This window comes from Malurus melanocephalus, unplaced genomic scaffold (genome assembly GCF_030028575.1).
Source record: "Malurus melanocephalus ecotype Western Australia unplaced genomic scaffold, MMel_1.1 scaffold_788, whole genome shotgun sequence".
In the NCBI taxonomy this organism is placed as follows: Eukaryota; Metazoa; Chordata; class Aves; order Passeriformes; family Maluridae; genus Malurus; species Malurus melanocephalus.
In genome coordinates this window covers 61,732-80,236 of record NW_026624020.1, presented here as the reverse complement: position 1 = coordinate 80,236, position 18,505 = coordinate 61,732, and the positions used below count along the sequence as shown (strand labels likewise).

The 18,505-nt window shown below is 39.4% G+C and overlaps 1 protein-coding gene across 4 annotated transcripts in view; it reads left to right on the top strand.

Annotated features, from left to right (window-relative positions):
• Positions 1-18,505, top strand: part of TBL1XR1 (TBL1X/Y related 1) — a 102,633-nt gene that overhangs the window by 37,156 nt on the left and 46,972 nt on the right. For all 4 annotated transcript variants that reach the window (XM_057385105.1, XM_057385104.1, XM_057385107.1 and 1 more), the window contains one exon: positions 9,314-9,378. The gene's annotated coding sequence lies outside the window, so the exon portion shown is untranslated. The remainder of the gene's footprint in view (positions 1-9,313; positions 9,379-18,505) is intronic.

Genomic DNA, 18,505 nt, shown 5'->3' with positions numbered 1-18,505 from the left:
ATACTTTGGCTAGGTGGATTATTTTTGACAAGTGTGTTTGTTTGATACTCCTGCCCCAAGCATTTGCCATTTGTTTCCTTGGTTGACCAGTGTGTGTTAGCATGATCACAAAAGAAAGCAGTAAAATTTACAGGCCTTTTGTTTGTTCTACATCAATTAAAAGAACATAATATCTGTAGGTTCRAATGGAAAATAGAAGCATAGCTTTTATTTTTGTTTAAGTTTATAAACTTCACTTTTTTTTCTTTTTTAAAATGAAAACTGGGCTGTTCTGTAGATGCTTTAGTGARTCTGTATCAGAGCAGCAAAAAACACACCAGGAGCAAGTCCTGGTATATCTTAAAATTAAGGTGTGGGTAAATTTTCTGTCTCAACAAGTTTAAAGATCAAGGAAGTTTATTTCCTGAAGACAAAGAAGAGAGGTCTTGAGTTTGTTACTTTCTCTGACGAGTCTTGTAGATCACAGTGATGAATGTGAGTTGACTTAAAAAGAAGAAAAACCAAAAACACATTGGTTTTATGAAGCCCTGACAGCAGTAACAGAGAATGAGAATTCTGTAGGCGACTGCAGAGGCAGGATTCTGTAAATGAAATTCCCAAACGGTGAAATCCTATCCCCAGCCTATTCCAGTTTGAACGAGATTTGCAGGATGCACAGCTCAGCCAGTTTCAGATTCCTGGTGTGAAACAATCAAGATAAGAATCAAAAAGTAAAGAAAGGGAAAAGCCCTGTTAGATCAAACACTATACACTAATCTTTCTCCTTAGGCAGAATTACTCCTTCCAKAGTCCTTACTACTCTTGCTTAAAATAACAAAAACCCCATGGCACAGAGAGTTTCTCTTAMCTTGTCTTCAGCTGCATAATTTTGTTGTAGGGAAGTTTTTTTCCTGGTTATTGTGTTTCTAGCTACCCAATCTTCACTAGACAAACCTAAGTCTTTTCTTGCCCTTGACATTTGCTCTTGTGAAATTGCTGTTTCTTCTGGTTGGAGACATTACATACTTGAGATTGATTTCTTAACTAACATCAGCATTMTTTTTTCCACTTTTTTGGCTGTTTGTAAAGTGGTGTAACAGGTTATCTAATCGCATTTCCAATTGTTTGTAGGATAAACACCCGCTGTGTGCTGCTCTGTGTGTGTAACACATGAGTTCAAAGGGATATAAATTGAGTTGTGCAGCTGCTATGACCGTAGGAAATTCAACAGAAAATATTTCCAGTGAAACAAAAGTACTGACTTCACTCATTTTGGCAATAAATTTAGTTTGCTTAGGGTTTTTTTACACTCATTTTGAATAGGGAAAATCCTTTTCCTGCATGCAGGAAAATCCAACATAATTGAAATGTTAATTAACATATCAAACAGTGTTTTTAGGAGAAGATTTTTTAGTTTAATTTCACAATAGACCACCTAGGTCTATTCTGGAGGTACATAGTTTRATAGATAAACCCTCTTTACTATTTAGGACAGGCTTGAATAAGGTCACTTATTGTTAGGTTGTTACCAAATAATCATAGCCTAGTGATGGTCTCTGTAAGATCTCTCCACTGTGGTTTCATTTCCTGATTCTCATCAGTTCTTTTGAATATGTTGTCTTTGATGAATCGAATATATGTTTTCCTTGGTCATGCTTTAAAAAAAAAAATGCAAAGAACAAGCAGCATGATTACATTCGTTTAAACTGCTGCTGTTGATTAATGACTTTAATCCATTTATTTAATAAATGCTGTTCTCCTTGAGCATAGTGCTAAAGTAAATATTTTGCTATGTTTCTCTGTACTGTAAGCTCCTTATTCTTTGGAACAGGTTTTGGTGTCTCTTACTCTGTGCACAAAGGTAATACTGATGCAACTATTTCACTATTCAGTGTGACAGACAAACAGCTCTGGTGTCCAAATGGTTTGAAAAGACAATGGAATARCAGATACACTGTACAAAACATGTATCTGTGTTGTTTCTGCTGCAGCTCATGCCTAGTACATCATTCTGTTTGTTGGGAGCTTTTTGTGCTGGGCTTGCTTTCRCTGCCCAAGGCACCAGGCATCCTTTGGAAATGTATTTTGATGATGGAGCTACAGGGCAGTGCTGCTCCTGCATTTCTTGCCTTTCAGGGCTGTGTTCCCTCTCCTGCCTTGAGCCAGTTCTGTCCTCTTCTGACCCTGCAGTGAGCTGCTTCAGGAGCTGAGTGGTAGAAAACTGTTRATGTTTTTTAGAGGAAGGGAAGTGTTGAGAACTCCCAGCTGGGAGAGGGTAGGTGAGGGTAGACAGAGGTCTCCCCATGAAATTGCAGTTTGATCTTGGTTAGGATGTGACTTGAGCATAAAACTAAACCAAAGCCTTCAGGTGAGCCACACCTGTGAGCTCATAGGGACAAGAGGCAGCTTATTTGGGAACGAGTGTGCTGTCCCTCTGCCTTCCATGATTTTAGCCCCTGCTGCAGGGAAAGCTGCCCTGCTCCTGAGGCTGGAAAGCTTTCCATGGTAATGTGAGGCACAGGATTTTACCCTGCTCTCAATTTGTCACAGCTCAGTAGCTGCTGTGTAAGAATAAGTTGTCCTTTTAGCAGGGATGGCTGGATAACCAGTGCATGAACAAGGGCAGTCCTCTCCAGGTAGATTTTAACCCCTTGTGAATCAGAGCCCTCAAGTGAAGTTGCAAAATTGCTGTGTTAGAGAAATGAGGAGCCAGGGAATGAGCAGAGGCCAAAGGATTATAGGAAAGATGATATTGTCTGCTGGTGGCACGATGTGAAGATTTGGAAAAGGGAGACAAATCCTTGTGTTGCTTGATCTTGGGGCAGCTTGTCTGCTGATAGTCACAGGGTTTACCTGAACAGGAGGAACTTCATCTGTAGGTTATTTGTTTGAAAATAAGACCAAGACACAGGAGGTGATACTACTGCTTGAGTACATTGTGCTTCAGATGTCACTCAGTTTTGAAAAGTTCCTGGGGAAATGAGAATGGACTGTAAGCAGAAGTGCAGCGGCTTTTGTTTACCAGTATTTCTGGGGGGAAAAAAAAGGAAAATCAAGAAAATCCTTGATGCATTTAATTGATGATTTCAGCGCATTTAGTGTTACTTTTTTTTTGGAAGTGTGAGAAACTTATGTTTTTCTCTTGCTTTGCACAAAATAATAAGAGTAATTATAATTTTAGGAAGAATCTGGAATACATTATAAACACCTTATTTTAGTGGAGCTGTGTCCCAGGAACATCTGGAGCGTATGAGCCCAAACTCTACCTCAAACTTTTCTTTTGACCTTTGCTATGACTTCAAATTTTCAGAAAAATATTTTCATACCTGTGGATTTTTAAGTGCTATTGAGTATCAAAAGTAATGAATAATTTTGAGGGCTATTTTAAAGAAGTTCTTAGATCCTAACTCTTTATGCTGTGCTATTACTATCACATACCCAATAGCACAAGTAAGGTGGATTTTTAAGAACATTTTGGATTATCTTTGTTTTTAAACCTGACACTTTGCTGCAAGGGCAGGTATCCTGGGAGATATTGCAGTGGGCAGACAGAAGGCAACCAGCCTAGTTCCAAATGGGATGTCTGCCTAAAACGTGTGTCCCACCTCCCCGAATCATGGCATGTTTGAGAGAATTTTAATGAATTCAATAAATTAGGCTCTTGTTGTGCCTTYGCCCCACTGTAACAATTTCTGCTGCTTGCCATAATCTAAATAGGTTTTTCTGCAAGGCCACCATGAATCCCAAAGCAGAGGAATAGGTTGTTCTGAAAACACAGTATCYATCTAAAAACASAGACGAGGCAGGCACTGTTAGCAGAAGAAAGTGATTTTCCAGGAAAGCTGTTTGAGCTTTGTTCCATATCCCCACATTGGAGACCAATTTAAAAGTCCTGGTAACCTTGCAGCTATCAGTTCCCTACAAACACATTTCCACRTTGACAAAAGCAGCTGCTGCCTTCCCTCAGCTGTGAAGGCTCATCTGAGTTCTGRGAAGGGAAGGGAAGGGTTCTCACCCACCAGTGCAGCTGAGTGGATTTAGTGAGCTGGAGAGGGCTGAATTAGTATCATGGGAAATATGGCTGTTCTTACTTTGTGGAAAGGGAATGGGAAAAAATACAAAAATACCCTGATTTCTGTATTTTTAAAGTGCTATCATTTTTTTGTGTCTCAGTTCAGTTTTTTAGGTATGTGAAATCTGTAATAAACATACAGAGAATAACAAGTTACACATCAGATTTTTCTTTTTGTTTTTAGAGAAGGAAAAATCTTTTTCTCTTTCTAATTTGAGGTGAGTCTGCTGAGAGCAGCCAGTTTGACAGTCTGTTTTTGCTGATTAATATTGCAGTGATGAATCTGAGTTTAAAACTCAGTTCTAGACTAAAACCATGGGAAAATTATTTGTCAAAATGCTATGGCTGTGAGCAGTATATCACTAGTCATCATGTGTACTATTTTCAGAAAAAAGAAAACCCCAAAAATTGAAAACCACCTTGAATTTCCACAGGTGGGCCCCATCCTGCAGATAACAGTCTATGAAGGTGGTGTTTTGTGAGTTCTCTCATTGTCACATGACAATGCTTTGAGGAATAACTGTTTCTGCTCTTTCCCAGTCTAGGCTGGGTTTAACTTCATTCTTTAGGATCTTCTAACTTCCAGTTTATGTGAATTGGATTACTTGGCTAATGAATTTCATTTAAATGCCTTGCAAGTGAAATGGTGCTGCAGCACTGTTCGCCCTCCTTGCCATTGGTACAGTCTGATTGGTATTGACAAGATTACTGGGGTGCATTACGGGTTTTTAATGGAGCTGGCTACATTGGTTTCCTCTCCACAAATTCAGCTTCCTTCTATTTCAGTGGGCTATGAGCTATTTTCTGTGAGTGCCTCAATTTTTGATTGTTATAGAAATGGGTGTTTAAGCTTCTGCAGTATTCTTTTGCTCTGGCGTGACTTGTCCTGTGTTTCTCATTGCACAGCGAATCCTGTTTCTGTGCTCTTCCAAAGGGTRGTTTCTGTATCTGGATGATCTTTTCTCCAGAATAGTGCTGTCTGTTTGCCCAGTTATCCCCTCTTTATCCAACTCTTTATCCCCTCAGATACCCTTTGTTTTAGCAGTTTAGTTTGTTTAGTTCACATATGTCCATAGATGCACAGGTACTCATTCTATGAAAGAATATTTCTGAAGTGTGGRAAGTTGTGCAGCTTTAATGTGATATGAATGTACAAGTTAAGCATTTCTTCTTTGCAACGTTAAGAATGTTAGCTTACATCAGTGTTTTCCAAATTTCTGATGGAATAAAGGTAAAAGAACAAAGATCAGGAAATAAAAATTTCTCGATTGACAGACAAAAGCTGTTGCAGATGGAGTTAAGGAATTTGTGTGGATATGTCTCTGGGCAGGTCTTAGATACTTTCAGTGCTTCCTGATGAGGCTTCTTGTAAAACATCCTCGCCCACGCCGTGCTCCCAGAGTGAAATACTGGAGCAGTCTGTGCGTGTTATTTTGTCACTAGGAACCCTAATGCTACCTACTAGTTCTGACAGCTTTTAACGACGTCTTGTGTGTGGTGCTGATTTCCCCCCACACACWCTTGTACGTATTTGTTTCTCCTGAATTTTCTGAGTTGGTATTTGTCTCAGTTTAGCCTCTCTGTCAGATCTGAAAAGCAGATGTTGTTGTAGACGTGCTGAATTGCTTTAAAAAAAATTGCTATACATCACTGCGGAACTGTGATTAAAAGAAATAACTTTGGTTTTCTCTGTTTRTGTTCCACGCACAGCAGTGGTAGAATCACCATTAGCTTTGTATGTGCCTATTAACCAAATGAAAGGAAGGATTCAATGGAGTGATTAGTTTTCAATTTAGGCTTTTAAAATTATTGTCTCATGCTTTTTTGCAGCCTAGTTACTGAGGGGAATATCCAGGATTTAGTTATTTTTAATTCTATTTTGATTGGGACACTTTTTCCAGATACTGAATCCAGATAAAAGCAGGATACTCAAGGATAATTTAGAAGAAAAGAAACCGTGTCCTTAGAAGGCTTTTGTAATTCTCAAAGCACAACATCTAATGACTAAATTTGTTGTTAGAGCTCAAATAGCACCAAAATCTCAGAAAGTAGTATAAACAGTGTGATCCTAAGAGGATTAGAAAAGAAACACAAGTGCACAAGTTCACATGGGGAACAGGAGCAATTCAAAGCTCACGCAAAAATCACTGGTTTAGCCCTAAACACAGGGTAATGTCTGGGAGAAGGAGAAAATGGCACCAATAGCAGCAATCCTGGAAGGAAATGGTTAAACACTTCTGCAAGTACCTTTTAGAGAAATCCTTGCTTTGAACTGATTTTATTGGGAAACACGTAAGGACTAACATCAGTGTACGTCTGGCTGTGTGTTTATAACCGGATTTGTCACTGTCTTGTGCCAGGGTTGGTTGTTTTTATCTGTGGTTTCCTTTGGTTGTTACTTGGTGGATAGCAGCAGCCCAATCTGTGCAGCAGCATGGGTGGGTGTTTGCAGCTCTGGTGTAGGTGTTTGGTGTGTTGGTTTTGTCTCTTCATGGTCTCATGGTCTTTATGGCCTGGSGCACGGCTGATCTCTTCGTGGGGAGATGATATTGGGTGTTGTACCAAGTGTTTGGCCAGTGTCCCAGAGGAACACAGGCATCAGGTGTKTCATTCTGTGCAGAAAAAATGGGTGTGAGCACTGGCCATGAGCACACACACATGGCAAAATCACCTTTCTTTTCAAGAGGAGAGTTTTCAATTGATGTTGAACACATTTGTCATCAGGTGGTGCTGAGCCGTTCCCAGCCTCTCCAAGATGAAGGATCCAAACTCAAAAGCTCCTGTTCATTCCCCAGATGTGCCTTATCAACTTCAAGGGCATCTGGTGGATTATTTTWAAGTGTCACGTAGTGTAGCTGTTACTACATCTGGGCACCTGTTTAAATCACTGTAACGTGTCAGAATATAAAGGTGAGAGATAGTCTAAAATCAATAAATTACAACTGTCACCTGCATTGTTTCAAGGTACATGCCAAAAACCAATAGGATAAATTTGGAAAGAAGAAAAGCTGCTGATGAGGCGTTTGTACTCTGCAATTGACTCAGAAGAAGGACATTGCAGAGTTTTCTCAATGTTTACATGTCGTTTCAAGCGCCCTTATTTAAAACTGGAGCCTACAACCAATTAACATTGAGAGAGGAATGAAGTGAAGTCAGTGAACCTTTTCTTTTCTCATTCTCTGCTCTCTTGAGTCTTTGCTTCCAGCTTCTTTCCGTGTCACTGCCCTGTTTAGATGTAAAGCAAAGGACAAGAAGCCTCTTCCACGGATCAGGCGGAAAGGTTTCCCTCTCTGGCTTCRATGATAAGTACTGCACTCAAGATTGCACAAGGGCAAAGAGGTGYTGGAAGGAGACAGTTTGGGCAGTGTGTGCTGAAGAAAGCCTTTTTTCATTGAAGGAAATGGTTTATGTTTGTGCAGTCATCCTTTTGTTGATGTTTGCCATGTTCCTTCCCAAATGAAATAACCCAAACCAAGCGTTGTGCTTGGAACAGGGTAGCAGGGCCCTCCTCTGCCTTTCTCTGCACACAGCTTTTAGCATGATTTAGACTGTTCTCTGAAGAATATTGGCTGGCTGTTTTGTTCTGTTTTTAAGGAAAACTCTTGTTATAATCAAGTAATATTTTTATGGGGTCTGTGGAGCTTAAGTGTTCAAGCTTTCTCTTCTCTGCTGATCTGCAGCTCAGGCTGTGGAAAAAAACCTTTGAGTAGCCTTACATAGGATACTGTACCACTTGAGGAGTGGAGTTTCACTCAGCCTATTTACATAATTTCTGCAGCACTAGTACGACTAAGCRAGGAAATAAGAGCATGTTTGCAAATTCTTTCAATTCTCAGCATTCCTGCATTCCTCAGCATCCTCTGCACTCTTGCGTGCATTGTGAAGGTGATGTTTCTGAGTGCCTTGTGGGATCTTCTAAGAATAAAAAAAAAGCTCAAATGCTGCAGCTTTTTTTTTCTTTATTTTTTTTTTTGTTCCCCCTTGGTCCAAAAATGGCTGTGTAATAAATGATTTCCTGCTGCTTSAGCTTGAAAATTGCACGTGAGAACCTCGTGTTGATCATGAGTCCCGCAAACAGTAGTTACTCTTTACTCATAGTAAAAGTTCTTTTGAACACAGGTTGCAGATGCTTGGTAAAGAATTTAATCTAAAAATAGTCTGGTAATACTTTATTAGTCACCCATGTCCATCTGTCACCCTTCCTGCTCTTTGAGTGGGCGATTAGATTATGTCCTAAAGAAAAGTCGTCTGGCAAGTATTTGTATGGAGGGCAACCACTCAGGAATATTAGTGTGAATAAAAATCCTTTGTCATTKCTGGATAAAAAGGAATGTTGCAGTGAATGGAGTTACCACATATTTGGATGTCAAAAGCTATGTGCTTATACATAGTTATTTTAATGTTGGGTGTATAAAATTATTATTGGCTTATAAAGAAAATTACTAAAATGTATGAAAGTGTGGATTTGTTTAGATTGTTTTTTTGTTTGGGTTTTGAAGGTGGGCAAGATTTCTCTTGGATTTTGCACTAGGTAGATTTCTGTTATGTACATGTTGTCAAATGTTGCTAGTAATTAGCATGAGCTGKTTTTTTTTTTTTCTGATTACTGAGGTCACTGCAACAGTTGGTAACTGGGCTCATGGGCACACCTGTGTATTTAAATTGAGTTATTTAGTGTGAGATGTGTTAGGAAAACAGATTTCTTTTTCTTTTAATGCTTCTCAGTGGATGTAAGCATTTTGGAAGTCATACCGCTGGAATGTTGATTTTTGTTTGGGGCTTTTCAGATCATTTAGGTGTTGGTAGCTGTGGTTTAATTCCAGAAGAAATTTGGCATGGGCAGACCATACTATAAGTCACCTTGTTGCTTTTCTGAAGCCTTTTCTGGATAGCTGGCAAAATGCAGGCACCAGGGTTCTTCTCCCCAGGTTGTTATTCTTGTGTGTGCTCCTTCTGAACGGGTGTGACTATCTGGAGGTCTGATGGTGCAAATGTTCATCCRCAGGCGTGTTTGTGAAAGGTTTGTGTGTCAGGCTCCCTGCAGGAGCCAGCTCTGTGATGTGGGGAGCACAGGATATCTGCAAAGCTCCATCCCTGTCTGCTCTGGTCTCTGGGCACATGCAGTGCTGACACTCAGCTCTGGGAACTGAGCAGGCAGCCTGAGCCAGGAGGGCACAGAGCATTTTACTGTGTGTGAACAGCACGCTTTTCTAAACAATAAATATTAACCTTTCCTATTTTGTCTCCTTGTTTCCCTGTCAGCATCACCCTTCTGTGGCAAGAGGCACCTGAAAGGAAAACTTCTGCATATCAATGCACTGCCAATGGTAAGTAGCTTTTTAACTGCCTAAAGGTGGTGTGGTTCCTCTAAACACAGACTGTTCTCAGGCTTACATTGCAAACAGTATTTTTAGAATAGCTACTTTTTAGTATTCATGTGGATTATTTTAATTTTTTAACGAATGTCTAGACTATTATGCTGTTTGACAAAAATATTACAATTGCACCTGGTTTTATCCTGTGGGAAGTAGGGCAGCATGTTAATTTTGAAGTGAGAACTGTAACTTGTCAAAAACGTAGCTCATCCTGTTGGTAACTGGTGTTGCTTCCTCTTTTGGCCAAAAGCCTGTTTGGGGTGAGCTGTAGCCAAGCTGAGYGTTCTGTTGCCCCCACTTGGGTGCTCTCTGCAGGTTGTTTCAATACTGACAGCTTTTCCCAGAAAAAAAATAAAACCAGCTCTGCAGTGTCAGGTATATTTTGTTTCAGTCCGTTTGTCAGTGTAAGACTAATGAAGTTAAAATCTTGGCTTCTGTAGAAAGGATTTTGATTGATGAAATCTTCTTATTCCATCTCTGGAATTTTGCTCAATGTTACAGACTATTGGAAATTCATGTTTTCAGGCTGCTCTTATGGTTTGTTGGTGATTCCTGATAGTTGTGCAGATGGAAAGCAGAGCTGAGGCCTGAAGGGAAGGACTGGAACTTAGWGCTTCAGCTTTGATCAAGCAATCTCTTTTTGGTATCTCATGTTGTCACARTTGAGGTGTACCAGAGTGGTATTTTAGCATTAGCCTTAAGAAATAAATGCATAAAAGTGCCAGCGTGAGTTGTGTGTATGAAGCATCTCTAGATCATTGTGCTTGGTGCAGAAGCTAAAGGGATAATATTTTGAACYGCTTGCTTTGAAAACTCAATTTTGGATCTGAGAGCTGAATTGGTTTCCTTTGGTTTGCGTGTGGACATGGATCTAAAGTAYATGTTAATCAATTACGGCCTCACTTARAGCTTTGCAACTCCACTGTCTTTGYCCTGTGAGGARAATGATGCTCCAAGAGAGTTTGYTTGGATGAAACTGCTTTACTTTGAAGCAGTGAGCAATTCTGTTGACTCCCAAAGACATCATGGACTGAAATGTAATGTATTTGTCACAAAGTAAAGCAAATACACCTCTGAAATGAGAAGATCTGCACCAAATGTGTRTGTTGTTTAACAGTCTGGGTTTTAGGCTCAGAGTTGGTATGTGTAGAGTTGACATTGATTTGGGATGAATTTCAGCTGGTGAGAATGGATTTGTGGAGTGAGAAAGCATCACACTTACGTGGTCACTCAGCCTGGTATTTTAACTTCTCAGTCCTGAAATGTGCAGTGCTCTCACCCTTTTCTAGWATTGCTAAATCTTCATTGTTGTTGTTGACCTTTTTCCAGCAAAAAGCTACTCTGTTTTCTTTTTATTTTGTAGCGGTCGAGTGTTATTTTAGTTATGATTTAAGATACCAATCTGTATTACTGCTTCTCTTAAAAACATGACTCATTTCATATTAACCTAGTCCTTATACTTCATAAAATTTTAAAATACTGAGAGACTGTACTTGAAATGTTACTGCATTTTGTCCTAATTTTCTCCCTACAAATTATATTAGAAATTCAGAATTGCACAGTCTCAAGGGCATGGTAGTTGTTACAGTGATCATAAAACATGCTCGACTGTTACTTGCAGTGAAGTAAAGTACTCCCCACTCTTTTCTTTGAGGGCTGTTTTTGTGCTATAAGTTGTTATATTTTATTATTCAAGAGATTTCTAAACCATTACTCACCTCTAATTAACTTTGAAACAGTTTGAATGTAGATTTAAGAGACAAGCTAGACACATTTTTCATCATCCCCAAAGTAATCGTAACTAAACCTGTATGGTAAAAAAGACTTTTATGGGCTTTTATTATTTTTTCTCTTTGATRTGTGTAAACAAAGTGTGGGCCAGAAGTTGCTGAAAAAAACAGGTTGTGTTCATCTCCCAAACAGCACTTGGTTTAACCATGGTTGCCCATGTTCAACACATATATTTGAATAAGAAATTAATTTCTGATTTCCTTGAGAAATGCTTGTAGCATTTTTGTTCATGTTTTAATCCTGATTGTCACATCCATTTCTTAGTAGTAAAAAAAAAAAATTAAAACAATTTACACAAACTCTTCTGTTAAATTTACACAACCTCATGYAGAAGAGAATAGGGGATGTTAATGTTTATTACAAGCTGGCAGAGGCAAAGTGTGAGGATGGGCAGTGAGCACAAAATTACCAGTCCCCAGGAAAGCGGTGTGCCATCAACAGCTAAAGCATGTCCTCACAGTCTTGAGGGGAATACCAAGTAGGTGATTTAAATCCGTTCTTTTCARTGCTGCCTGCTTTAAGGTGAGCACGCTGTACTGTCTTGTGAAGGTGTAACACCTGTTGGGTGTTATGTCAGCCGTTCTTACACTTWAGAGATGTTACAGAACAGCTCTGCAGGCTCTGAGTCTCTGGGGCCAGGAAATTCCATGGGTGCAACATTTCAGTGTAATTACCTACTGGGGATTTAGCTCARAAACAGCAGGAGGGCTTGGAGGAGCTGTGGAGAACGAATAAGTCACTCCAAAGAAAAAGTTGTTCAGTGAAGGGACTGGAAGATGTCTGCAAAAATGTCCTCAAGACTGCATCAAGTTGTTTTTGATTTGAATGCATTTGTGGTGCCTTCAAGTAGTCCTKTGACCTTACCACTCCTTAGAAGACAGGTGAATGAATAAATGAATATAACAATTAGCTGTGGTTCCCMAGCAGCTAAACCCATCCAAATACTGATCTGCCAGGCCATTATGTTAAAATGCTTTAGTGCAGAGGAAGACAAGGGAAGGGGGCAGAAGCTGGAGAGGTGGGTTTGGTGTGGAAGCTTTGTCTCTGCTGGYACTGCCAAGGACAGTTGAGGGGCTGTAGAGTGAGCTCCAAGGTTTTTGCACTGGAATTGCAAAATTGGCTGTGTTTCAAGAGGAGCTGAATGGCATGTCTCAACTATAGGTGTATGAAATGAGTATCTGTAGATGAGCAGCTCTGTGCAAGCAAGGTGGTAGAGCTGAAGGTCAGTTGTCATCATACTGAGAACAGAGACCCCTGCTTTCCACAGTTTATGAAACCTGACAGTGCTAAAGATGTTTCCCTCAAGAGCCTAGAATAATTGATTCAAAATAAATAACCCTGCAAGGCTAARGCCCTTATTCTATGAAATACAAATGCGTGTACGTACATGTAACTTTGAGTGTAGGAGTAGYTCTTTTGAGATATAAATAAGGAGCACTTGCATGCATAAAGCTAACCAAGCTTGAAAGCACTTTGAACAGTGGGGCCTAAAAAGTGCTCATGAAATTTATTGTTGAGGCTGTTGGGTGTGCAGTTTATGGASTGCAGGCCTTAAAAGGAAAAAGAAGTAAATATTTATTTCTAGCAGGTTCTGAAATGGTCTAAAATAAGTGACAGCATGGAATTTTGGACTGTTTTGCTCATTCTGAAATCAGTGGGTGCTGTTTTCAATGAAGAAAGGTGAAGTGCAGCATATTTTGTGTGATAATTTGTTGTGGCTAAACAATTATATTTCAAAATGTTCATGGATCAGTTCTATTTATTGCATCACCATGAATTACCTAATCTAGTGGTTTATGTGTGGAAGAGGAAATAGTAATAATAATGTGATACAAAAGAAAAGTTGCATCGTGTGGTAGGGTGCAAACTGTGATAAACATTAAAATCGTCTGTACACTCTGAATAATTTTTGGAAGGGTTTTTGAGTTTTCTGTTTCTTTACAGAAAGCAAAATAAACACACTAGCAAGTTCCCTTTCTGATTCAGAGGGAAAACACCCCTTTTCTTCTTTTTCTGCCATTAAAGTTCACCACTGAATGAATCAACTGAAACRGAAACGAACATCCTTTAAAAAAATTTTAAGTGTTGGCTCTGTCTTGAAATAGCATTTGTCAGAGAACTTTCTCTGCTGTTTCTCTAAGCATTTTACAGTTCAGAAATAAGCTTTGACTAAGAATTCTCGGCAGAATCATAAATATGTAATTATCTAAGCAGCCGGGATATTTAGCCCCTGGCAGGTGCCCAGTGCAGTGMAAGAGCAAAGGGAACTGGGCCAGTATCTCAAGCTAGAGGAACATCCTCTAAAACAGGGTGAGGGCCTATTGCTATTCCTTCTCTATTGCCATTTCCTAGGTTTTTAATTTTAAATGTACCTGGAAGGAGGCTGTTTCTGCTGCAATGGGTTGTCTTCTCTTACAGCTGGTTTACTCTGTTTTTTTTTTTTCTTTTTTGTTGTCTCCCTCTGGTTCACTTCCCCTGCCTGATGTTTTTTGTGTCTTTACTGCTTTGTGCTGGTGTTKGTTCAATAGATAATAGTGGTGCAGTTAGCATTAGATTATATCTTACTTGATCAGCATGCCATCTGCTTTAGAGGAGAGGGAGATTTTGTGTTTTGTGTTTCTGCTCTGGGTTCACTGCCATATGCCCATGGTGGAGTGGTGTAACCTGAAATGACCCTTTTCCTGCTCTATTACATGRAAGAATTAAAAATACAGCATAAAATCTTCTTGAGACTGACAGAGTTCATTGCATAGTTAAAAGATTGAACTGGCTATGAGGTGTACATGAAGTAGGATGTTGTAGAGAAAACCCAAGGACAGACTRTTTCGTGTCTCAGCACATGAGTGTTGCCATCTGCAGAAGAGCAAGGCTGATTTCACAGGAGACCGTGTTAATGTGTCACTTGTATCATCAGGCCTTGATCCTTGTTTCCTTCTTGTCAACAGAAAGTTGATGTTAGTTCAAGTTAACAAAAGTAAAAGCTGCCCTTAGTTTCAATGGTGCTGATGCTGGGAGATAATGAATATTGCTGCAGAACAACAGGAAGTCTGTAGGGTGTGTGGAATGACACTGCTGATGCTGACTTTTATTTACTTTGGAGAAACTGAGACCTGCTGGCCTTCAAAAACCAGGACCTTATGTGGCCAACAGCAGGGATGGCAGGGCTAGAAGTCTGTATTTGCATTCCAAGTCTTTAGTTCACCCAGTGAAGAAAAACAGAAATTGTAGTCTGTGAGTTAGTGCACCCATATTTGTAAATAAAGGTCATGTGTGGTGCTCTGATTGTAATTTAGTGAACAAATATAAGAAACTATTCAAGACAAGGGATTTGAATCCCATACCGAGCATATGTATGTGGGATTGGCATCCATGAATTTAATATTCACACAAATGGAGGGTATTGATGTCAAATGTGAGCCATAATTGGAATCTTTGACCTCATTAATGATATTCATGAAATCTTCCCCTTTCACCTAATTTCTTTTGGCAGTAGATGGAGTGTATTTTATTATGGTCTACACATGTTTTAAAAATGCTTTATCATGTGTTCAGGTGTTTAACAGCTGTTTAAAAAAAAAAAAAGCTAAGTCCAGTAGCATAAGTAAAATTCAAGTCCATCATAACAATATGAAAAGTAGAATAAAGTAATAAACTGGACACGTGGTGTGACTCTTGGAGATGGTTTTGTGCAGGATAAGGAGCTGGACTCGATGACCCTTTTGAGTCTCTTCCAACTCAGCATATTCTGTGAAACTGGCAAATAAGCTTTTGCAAAATCAGCTATTTCACTCTTTTGTATCTTGTTTTCTCTTTTAGCTTAGTTGATGCTTTTTTATGAGAACAACCAGGTACTTCTGGTAAAGAGCATAYAGTAAGCCAAATAATATATACATGGTGGACTATGAAAAGAAAAAGTGAATTTAAGTGGGTGCTTACTGATGAGAATCCAGAATAAAGTCACTGRTGGTTAAAATGAACAGAGGGCAGATCAACCATCAGGGCAGAGTCTTTTCATGAATAAAAGGAACAAATTTAAAACTATCAGGTACATAACACACAAATTAAGGGGAAAATAGATGGTCAAAGGTTAAAGAGGGAATGAAAACACAAGTTTTATGGTCACAAGATCAAATGAGGCATTAGTTAATTTTCCTTTTTTTGGTGCAGTTCATCAGGAGTTCAAGTAATTCAACCGAGTGATTGAACTGGAACAGSAAAGAGTGCCAGAAAAACTGGTTGCTAATAACATAAACAGAAAAAAATAATCAAATGAAGTTAAGACTTGATGTCAGCATTTCACATTAAAATGCATTTGAAAAGGCTGGAATTCCATCCTAGTTCATGGAACCTGATTTACATAGAAAACAAATTTGCAACAACTGTTCTTTCAACAGCTGATAAATTATTCTGCTAATAAGGCGTCAGAATGGATTTAACCAAGAAGTGGCTGAGGCTCAGGTGGTGTTTTCTGGAGGCTGACCATCTGGGAAATGGGGAGAAACCTGAGTAGGAGGCAAAGGTATTTGAACTCTGAGGAGGTGACTTAATTACGTAAATTGCAAATGGAAACCACATTAGGGATGCTGGGGTTTTGCTCTAAATAGGAGATAAAATACAACTTAATATTTCCTACCACTGATACCCCAAGGTGATGTGCTGTTCTTTAGGCAAGATCATTGCTGCCTTTTCTTGTACATATTTCATACTTTTTATGATAAGCAAGTAGCTGGTATGAYTTTGAGTTTGTGACTGTGAATGCAGCTTAGGATGAATTGTTGGCATACCTTTCCACTGGACTAATTYCTGGCTTCTTTTATATTTAATTTTTTTCTAAAAACAAAATCCTTTCCTGTTGAACCATTCAGTTTTGGTTATTATTAAGATTTTTCCTATGCTGCTGCAGTTTACGAGGTTCCTGTTTTAAAGTTCTCTCCATTGGTGAGCAGACACTTTCATGTCCCAGTTCTTGGCTCAGACTGGGAGCTGTGGTGAACAGGCTGTTGAGCAAAGTTACTTTCACTGACCCATCCAGTTTTGTTTTAACAATCTCTTTGCTGAAGCTGGCAAAAAATTCTCAATAGATTGGTCTCATCATTGCCTACAGGAACAACTGTTACCTTTTTATTTTTCTGTTATTATTTTGGGTTTTTTTTTGTTTGGGGTTTTTTCTTTTTGGTGGCTTGTGTTTTTTTAATTCACACATCTCAGTGGTGACCCATGTATTTCAGTTGAATCTCCTTTTCAACATAATGCAAACTGAATAAACTCCTGATTTATTTTTTTTTTTTGTCTTTCAAGATACCCCTGTCAAGGCACTTGCAGGGATTGTCCTGTTGAGGTTGACTTACATTTGGACTGTCTCTGATAAAGCTTCCCATTTTTATCAGACTGCTTTTCAGTCTGTCCATGGCTGGATGTGGATTGTAGCATATTTGGAGGAGGAATGAGTGTTGTATATGATCCTCTGAAATGTGTTAGTCCTGACGTCCAAGTGTCTGCAGTTCATGGGGCAAAAACACTGYAGCCTGGGAGAAAACAGTGTAATGATCAGGAACATCATAGTTAGCAAATTCAGAAGCATGTAAGCCATTTTTTGTCTGACTTGGAAGACAATTTAATCCGTTATATAAATCTTTAAATTTATGCTTTGGAAAGGAGTGTTATGTGCGCAAATTCTAAATCATTCCCGAAAGAACTCRTGGTATCTATACATAGCAAACCTGTGGGAAAAAATAGTCATTTTTAGGGTTCCTGAGGTTCTGTTGTTATCCCAAGATAGATGTGGGATGTTTTGCAAGTGCATGAGTGGAGAAACATCAGGAAAGGCAAAGCTTGAGCAAAGTGTTACTAGTAGTGCCAAGTTGCAGCTGTGGTGGGTGACATCAACTTAAAAAGATGTCAGCTATGCAGGGCTCATAAGTTAGGAACCTCTGTGCTTGCTTTTGAAGAAAAATCATTGCAGCTTAAGTGAAGTCAATTGTTCCACATATTTTTGTGACTTGTAACCCATCTGGCAAAAAATCCACAGTGGTTTGTAGGCACAGTGCTCTGAGAGGGAAAGAAGCTTGGGGATCCCAGGAGGWGGTTTAGGTCTGAGAGTAACACACTTGCTGCCCTATTCTCTTGCCCTGGCAGCATGGCATTTGTGTTCTTGCAGTGCTRTATCCACAGGAATCTTCCACTGGAAAATTAATGCATGTCAGAAGTTATTTCAAATAAATCCAGCTTTGCCGCACACATCTTTCTGGCTATGCCCATGAAAATTGCCAAGAGGTCAAGTGACAAATTGCTCAGAGATCAGCMTAAAGGGCCTATTTGGAAAGTGGTGCATTCACAGCCCTCCCTAGGATGGTTTATCRGAGCTGAGTAGCACTTAGGACAATTTGGAAGGTAATGCTGTGGCTTATTTCCACAAGCAATTGCTGCATACTGTGCCAGGGTTGGGAAATGAGAGTGCAATCTTTCCACGTGCATTATTTTAGGGGTTTGAAGAGCAGTTTTGTGGCTACCTCAACTTTAAATTCAGTGTGATACACAGCGCCTCTGCCAGCATATGGTGAAATCCTGTGATAAGAGTGCTATAATTAGGAAGCTTAGTTGAAGATTTGGGTGAAGGAAACACTTGCATTCCTTAAGTATAGAGGATTTGTCAAAAGGCAAAGCATTCCCTAACTTGCTATGAATTCTTAGGAGGATTTTGTTATAGACATCTTGGGTTAAATGCAAAGGAATATACTGAAAGGAGGAGGGGGACAATTTTTTCTGTTGTAGTGGGTGAATGCCATAARATCCTCCAAAATGCAACAATTTGAAGAAGAGATTTTGCTTATTTTTACTTCTCTCATTGCATCTTAGTACAGGAGGATTGTAGGATCTGTAAAGCATGGACTTCACTGTGGGTTATGCATRTATTTATCATATCAAATGAAATTTAAGTGAGCTGCATGGATTGTTTTAGTAACACCTAGGAAAAAAATAATTGGCTTTGGGAATCTGAAATCTACTAAGTATTTCCTGAATGAAGAAAGAATTGTAGCCAGGCAGATGTGCAGGTGTAGGGTTTTGCCTCACACTAGGATAATGGCTGCAGGTTTCTAGAGCTTCAGCTGTTTAATAAGGYATTCCCCAACAGCCAGAGCCAAGAACAGAAAAAGTGCCTGTTCCTGTGATGCTTTTTCCTTCCCTCTCTCAGGCTGTTCCTGCAAAACTCTTCCCTGCTTGCTCAGCTCTGGTCTAGCTCAGTGCCTGGGTTTCTGCTGCTTCCTTGGGGCTTAGCAAGGACCTGGCT